Source organism: Pinus tabuliformis, chromosome 9 (genome assembly GCF_031772625.1).
Source record: "Pinus tabuliformis cultivar Carrire ecotype Pingquan chromosome 9, CPIR1, whole genome shotgun sequence".
NCBI classification, from domain to species: domain Eukaryota; kingdom Viridiplantae; phylum Streptophyta; class Pinopsida; order Pinales; family Pinaceae; genus Pinus; species Pinus tabuliformis.
The window spans coordinates 950,852,329-950,859,924 of record NC_142307.1 but is presented as its reverse complement, the minus strand read 5'-3'; positions in this window follow the sequence as shown (position 1 = coordinate 950,859,924).

Here is a 7,596-nt window from a genome sequence, read left to right as displayed (position 1 = left end):
CTAATCTAAATATTGATACTTGGCTAATAAAGAAACTGAAGTAAAATTGTTCTAAAGCATAATACATACCATTGTTGCCTAAAATTAACAAATTATACATTTTCCCAATGATCTTCAGCTAGCCCCTGGACTATTAACAATCTCTTGGGGTGGTCTTTTTTTGTTTTACTCAGCTCATGATCAGACACATTCTATATGTCAATAAGTAGGATATATGTTTATTTGATTATAAGATAATTTCTGTATCAGTCATTTTGGACTTTAAAACTTTTTGTAGCCATTGTTATGTCAATCACAACTTGTTGATGTTTTTGTCTGCAGTTTTTAGGCACTATTCGACATCTCATGTAGGTTTGTTTTCCTATGTTGCAACTATTGTCTTAGTTTCTGTTGTATGCTGAGTCATATACTAAATATTGTACTCCTCTTTCATGAATGAAAATGATGATTTCTTTCCTCTAGATAAAATACATAATTACCATGTCTTCCCTTCACCTTAAATCCAAGCGCAACTTTGTAGACATGAAGGCAAAGGAAACATCCTACCATTATAATGGAATGTGGAGGTAGTCATATTATCTTTTAACAACTCATACCTTCACCTGAAGTTAAATGAAACATTGTAGACATGAATACAAAGGAAATATCCTTTCATCACCATTGAATGTGAAGATAGTCCATCTTATCTTTTGGCAACTCCTTAGCCGTAAACATAAATGCAACATTGAAGACATGAGGATGAAGGAAAGGTCCTACCTTCCCTATGGAATGTGAAGGTAGTCATCTTATTCGCCATGGAATGTGTATTCATCATCTTATCTTTGAGCCAAGAGGCTTATTCTATAGCCTAGTGTGAAGGTCATGTGTAGGCATGTTTATTTTAAAATAAAAAAAAAATATTCTCTAATAAAAAAGCAATGTTGCCTATAATAAAAGAGGAAAAAAATATGTTATGCATATTTAATTAGTTGTCTATATGACCTAATATAATTTCATGTGAAGTAATTAGAAGTAAAAAAAAAAATGTGAGTAAAATGTTTAAAACTTATACTTTTCAAAAATATTTTAACATGTGATATCAACTTCACACACACACATTAAAAGAAAATATGATATTGTATAGAATAAATGTTAATTTTAGATAACAATGGTATGTTCTAGGCTTTATAGCAATTTACTTCAATTTTTCTTATTAGCCCAATATAAATTTCCAGATTAGCAATCACATCACACATAACATTGATAGTAAATGCAGATAGAACATAAACAATATGTAGAAGACAAGCCAAGAGAAAATGACACAATATTTGGCGGATGCTAGGGAAAAGCCCTTTGATCAAATCTTCTTATTATTCTTCAAAAGTTCAGCAGAGAGAGAGAGTACATAATACAAAATTTACTTGCCAAAACATTGTCAAAATAGTCCAGTCAACTACAGCTAATAATATGCCCTAACTAGAAAGTCAACGTTGGACAAACCAGCAAAAAGTTTCCTCCAAATAAGCTTGGTCAAAACTAGTCAACTTGGCCTCCAAAGACAGTCTAAATCAGTGCAAAATAGTCCTAAAATTCTTGGTCAAACCTGGTCAACGCAAAGTCAACACTGTGGTCAACACTGGTTAAACAACTGAAAATTCCTCGATTTCTGTGCCAGAGATGCCACCTAAAGAAATCGAATTTCTTGCCTGAAAAATGCAGTCAAAGGAGGAGGTTTGACCCTTAGTTAACACTGGTAAACGTCCATGTAATTTGCCAAAAAATGATCTAAAATTTTCGGCCTCTAATTTCAATCAACTCAAGTCAACGCATGAAGAAGAAGATGCTCCTGATTGCTGGACGAACCAATGAGAAGAAGAGAGAGAAAGATGAGTGTTGATGGTGTCCAAATGAGAAATATGCCTCTTCTATTTATACACAACGTTGAGGATGAAGAGACACGCATGTTGGGCTTCATGAGCCTACATCAGACTTCTGGCCTACCTTGACAATTTGTCCATAGAAGAAATAAATTTATAATTCCATTTCTACTTGTTAGAATGAGATGATTTTTAGATCAATATTGCACCTCTCGGAAAGAGGAATCCAATACAAATATCATCTCCATCATATGCGCTGTCCAAGGTGGAGTTTGGCCCTAGTTTCCAAATTTAACACTCCCTCTTAACTAAGCAGAAATCGACTTGCCAAACCATCTGTCAATCTGTACCATCTCTAACATCCCTGCTCTCCTTTGCTCTATAGAACCATGAATAAATAATGAAGAAGAAACAATCGAGAGTGTAGCATACCACTCTCCACTGACCTGAAGTCAATCTCTATTGATCTCAGATCAATATAAAACATCATAGCATAGGGAGTATGGTAGTACACGATGTGTCCATCGGTAGTACTATGGTCCCTATCCTCATTTCCTAACTCATGGACAGATGAGAGGTACTTCCATGAGTCCCAACTGCATGGGTAGGATATATCAACAGGAGAAAGGTTGTTAAAATTCTATCGCTACAGCAACTGATTTATTTTTCCTACTTATTTCATCATAAGTTATTCATGAAATTACTTCAAAAAACATTAAAATAAATATTGTTGCAGATATCACACCGTAATACAGAAACAAACGTATACACACATTGACACAATTATTTTGGACCTCGGAAAAACCTAATGTGGGAAAACCAGTTCAGCAAGGGAGGATTTTATTTATTCAACAATTTTCTTGTACAACAGAGTGCCAAACTGGCTTATCCACAGATAGACAAACTTCCAGCACTTTTCTAAACCCAGCATAGGCCCTACTGATCTCTGCTACAGCCTGAAACCCTCTGTGTCAACCTGAAACCCTCTGCATCAGCCTACTGAGGCTCTGCACAGCTTCTCTGGGCTTCTGCGTCACTCCTGTAGCCTCTGCATGGATGACGCAGGCCCTTATGGCTCTATGTTTGCCTCTTTTGTGCTGCTCTCCTGTCTCTCTATTCGTACTTGCTGCCTCCTGACTGCTCTCCAAACCACTGGTTCAATTTCTCAGCAAACCCTGCTCCAGAAATTGAACTGACTAGTCTCCCTTAGTGTGTTCTCCAAGTGCCCCTCAAGCCTCCTCTTATACTTTTTCTGTTGACATCTCAATGGCCGAGATTAAGTCCCTAATCAATGACTAAGATTAGATCTGGATTGATCCATGTCTTTTGGACCACTCTAACACAGATTCATATTAATATAAATTAATATTTTATTTTCCCTAAGTTTAGACTTAGGGACTCCATTAAAAATATTAGTTATTTTAATATCCCCTAATCTATTTAGAATCTACCCAAACCCTTTCTAGGTATTGGAGATCTTATGTGCCTCAACCTCTCCACCAAATTTCGTGGCTAGAGCACATCCGATGCTACCCAAAATCAACACTCCCTCTTAGCGAGGACTGTGCTCTAACAATACTTCTTACTAAGTATTACTCTGATCATCCGCCATCGGTACTTGTGCTGATGCTAGGCCTTCTTGCCCAACATCCTCTGCACTGCTGCCTCATGTACTTTTTCCCATGACTCTGCTACTGCCACTGCTGCATCTATACAACAACTCCCTCTACATCTACGCTACTATTGGTCCTTTCTCCCAACATTGCATCCGCACTGCAACTTCCTTTGCATCTGTGCTGTTGTTGGTCCTTTCTCCCAACACTGCATTTGCACTACAACACCCTCTCATTCGTGCTGCTAACACACTACTTCTGAAAGCGGTTCTTTACCATTCCCATATTTTCTTTGAAGTATTCAAATTTTGACTTTCTAAGGCCTTGGTGAGGATATCTACCAATTGTCCCCTGTAGGAGTGTAGCTTAACTGTACAGCTCCTCGTTGGACACAATCTCTGACAAAGTGACATCGGATATCAATATGCTTTGACCTATCATGAAATAATGGATTCTCAAATAGTTTGATGCAACTCTGATTATCACACATGATCCTGGTCGCCTCCATATTTCTTCTGATAGGTTTACCAGTAGTTTTCTAAGCCATATGGCCTCACACGAAGCTGTGCTTGCTGCCATATATTCTGCCTTAGACGAGCTCAAAGCCACAGACTTCTGTTTCCTACTGCACCAGGAGGTTATTCCTGATCCAATGTTGAAACAGTACCCAGAGGTACTTTTCTGATCCACTGAAATTCTTGCCCAATCTGCATCAGTAAATCCACTCAACCTAATATCCTTCCCCTTGTTGTACAAGAGCCCATAATCAATCGTTCCCTGTAAATACCTGAGAATGTGCTTTGCTACTGCCCCAGTGAGCCCTCTTTGGTTCCACCAGGAACTGACTGAGGGTGTTGACAGCGTAGCAAATATTTCGCCTGGTATTGACTAGATACATCAGGGACCCTATGAGTTGTCAGTATTGGGTGGGATCGACATCCTTGTCTTCTGATGCATCAATCTTCTTCCAGTTGGTGATCATTGGCATAGCCATAGGTCTATAGTCTCCCATCCCGAACCTTTTTAGGATTTCTGTAGCATACCTTCCTTGCCCAAGGAAGATTTCTCCTTTTCACTACCAAACTTCCAACCCTAGGAAATAGTGCATTCGTCCCAGATCCTTCATATCAAACTCTGTGGCTAGATTTTTCTTGCAGTCTTCAATGAGTCTGGATGATCCTGTCAGGAAGAGATCATCCACATATAATACTAAGATAAGTGGCTCGCTCTCTACGACTAGATAGTAGAGATTCAGATCCATGTCACTCTTGACAAACCCCATCTTCTACAAGTAGCCATCTATTCAACCATACCACGCTCTTGGTGCCTGCTTCAGCCCATACAAGGCTTTCTTCAGTTTGCATACATGAGACTTCTTCTCATGAGTTTCAAAGCCCTCTGGTTGTTCAATGTATACTTCTTCTTCTATTACCCCATTCAGAAATGTCGTCTTGACATCCATCTGATGGATCTCCCATCCCATCTGGGCTGCAAGAGATATCACGGTCCTAATAGATGTATACCTGGCTACCAAGGCGAAGGTTTCCTCATAGTCAATCCCTTCCTTTTGAGCATACGCCTTAGCCACAAACCTGGCCTTGTATTTTTCAATACTGTCGTCCGTAGCATATTTGATCTTGTAGATCCATCTTAAACCTACCATAGATCTGTCTTGAGACCTTGACACCACCTCCCAGACATTGTTTACCATTATGGAGTTATACTCCTCCACCATCACATCTAGCCAGACCTGATGGTGAGCTACCTCCTTGAAGCTGGCAGGCTCTCCATCCTGAGCTACTAACACTTGATACCTGTCTGGCTGTTTTTGCTCCCTTTTACTGTTCCTTCGCTCTCTAATGAAGTTTTCTGCATCACGCAGAATCTGATGAAGTTCCCTGCTGGTTCTTCCTCTACCAACAGGTGATTTTGTTCACTCCTATTCCTCATCCTGAGAATCTTCCTCCCCTGAGGAAGGATTCTTCACTTCCGTTGGTTGAAGAGGCATGACCAACGAATCCTCTTTAGACTGCTCCTTGGAAGCCACTTCGCGAGATCTTCTGAAAGCTTTGTCCTCCATGAACTTTGCATCTCATCGTACTACTACCTTCCTGCTCTCTAGAAGATAGATCCTGTATGCCTTAGCGTTCTTGCTATATCCTACTAGATATCGCTTTTCCGCAATCTGATCCAGCTTCTTCCTCTTTTCTTCGGGTATGCGACAATATGCGAAACTCCCAAATATCTAGAAATGACTGACTTCAAGTGTCTTCCCAGTGAAGAATTTCTCTGGAGTAATCTTGCCCAATGCCTAATGAGGAGTCTAGTTCTGGACGTAGACAGTTGTGTTGCATGCTTCTGCCCACAAGAATTTTGCCATATCCTGATCATATAACATGACCCTAGCTACTTCTACAATAGTCATGTTTTTCCTTTCTGCCACCCCATTCTGCTCCGAATGTAGGGAGCTGTCCACTCTCTTCTGATGCCCTCCTTAGCGCAATAATCAGTGAAGTCCTTATCGACATATTCTCCACCATTATTTAGTGCAAGACTTTTATTTTCTTACCTGTCAGATTCTCCACTAGAGCCTTGAACTCCTTGAATCGACAGAAAACCTCATCCTTTGTTTTTAGAAAATAGATCCAAGTTTTTCCTTGAGTGGTCATCAATGAAGGTAAGGAAATACTCGACACCATTGAGTGCTTCGACAGACATAGGTCCGCAAAAGTGTATCAATCCTAGTACACTCATGCCCTGTGGTTGCTCCTAGGAAATGTCACCTTGGCATACTTTCCTAGAGCGCATCCCTTGCATACATCATCTCGTTCCATACTCACATCCGGAACTCCTATTACAGTGCTCCTGAGAATTCTCAGAGCTCCATGGTGCAAGTGACCCATCCTTCTATGCCATAGTTTGTTAAAGTCTTTCTCCCCATGACTGCCTATTAGTGTCATTGGAAATTCTAGTTGTAATTTGTACAACCGATTACTTTTGATCCCGATCTGCACTTTCTTTTTCCAGCTCAGGTGTTTGATGTATACCTTTTCCTTGATGAAGTAGACGTCATAGCCCTTGCCTTGTAATTGTGACATGGAAAGTAAATTCATCCCAATCTTGGCACATGCAACACATTTGTGGCACGAAACCACTCCCCCGATTCTATCTAAAAAACTATGGTACCCTTTTCTACTGAGTACATTTTGCCTTGTTCCCCATGGTGATTTGAAAGTTCATCTTCTCTTCTCGATATCCTGAGAAACACTCCCTAATTCCCGTCATATGCCACGAGGCTCCACTCTCTATATACCATACTTCTGATGATGCAGCACTAGTCATGCACGCCACTTCTTCTTCCAACCTAGAAGCCAACATAGAGAAATCGAAATCTCTCTCTCTTGTGCAATCTTCTGAAAATCTACATGAGTCCTCAGAGGTCGATGCCTCTACAACATGGTCTCGACCCATAACTGATTTTCCCTTTCTGTCTCTGATACCATGTGAAAATACTATCACTGCAACAACTGATTTATTTTTCCTACTTATTTCATCATAAGTTATTCATGAAATTACTTAAACAAACATTAAAATAAATATTGCTACAAATATCACATCGTAATACATAAACAAACATATGCACACATTGACACAGTTATTTGGACTAATTTTCCCAGAAAAGCCCAATGTGGGAAAATCGGTGCAGCAAGGGAGGATTTTATTATTTAGCAATTTTCTAAATCCAGCGTAGGCCCTACTGACCTCTGCTATAGCCTGAAACCCTTTGCATCAGCCTACTGAGGCTCTGCACAGCCTCTCTGGGCTTCTGTGTCACTCCTGCAACCTCTGTGTGGATGACGTAGGCCCTTTTGGCTCTGTGCAGTCTCTGTTGCCTCTGCGTGGCTTCCTCTAGCTTTGCATTTGCCTCTTCTGCGCTGATCTCCTGTCTCTCTGTTCCATACTTGCTACCTCTTGACTTCTCTCCAGACCACTAGTTCAATTTCTCAGCAAACCCGCTCCAGAAATTGAACTAACTGGTCTCCCTCATTGTGTTCTCCAAGTGCCCCTCAAGCCTCCTCTTATACTTTTTTTGTTGACATCTCAACGGCTGAGATTAAGTCCCTAAT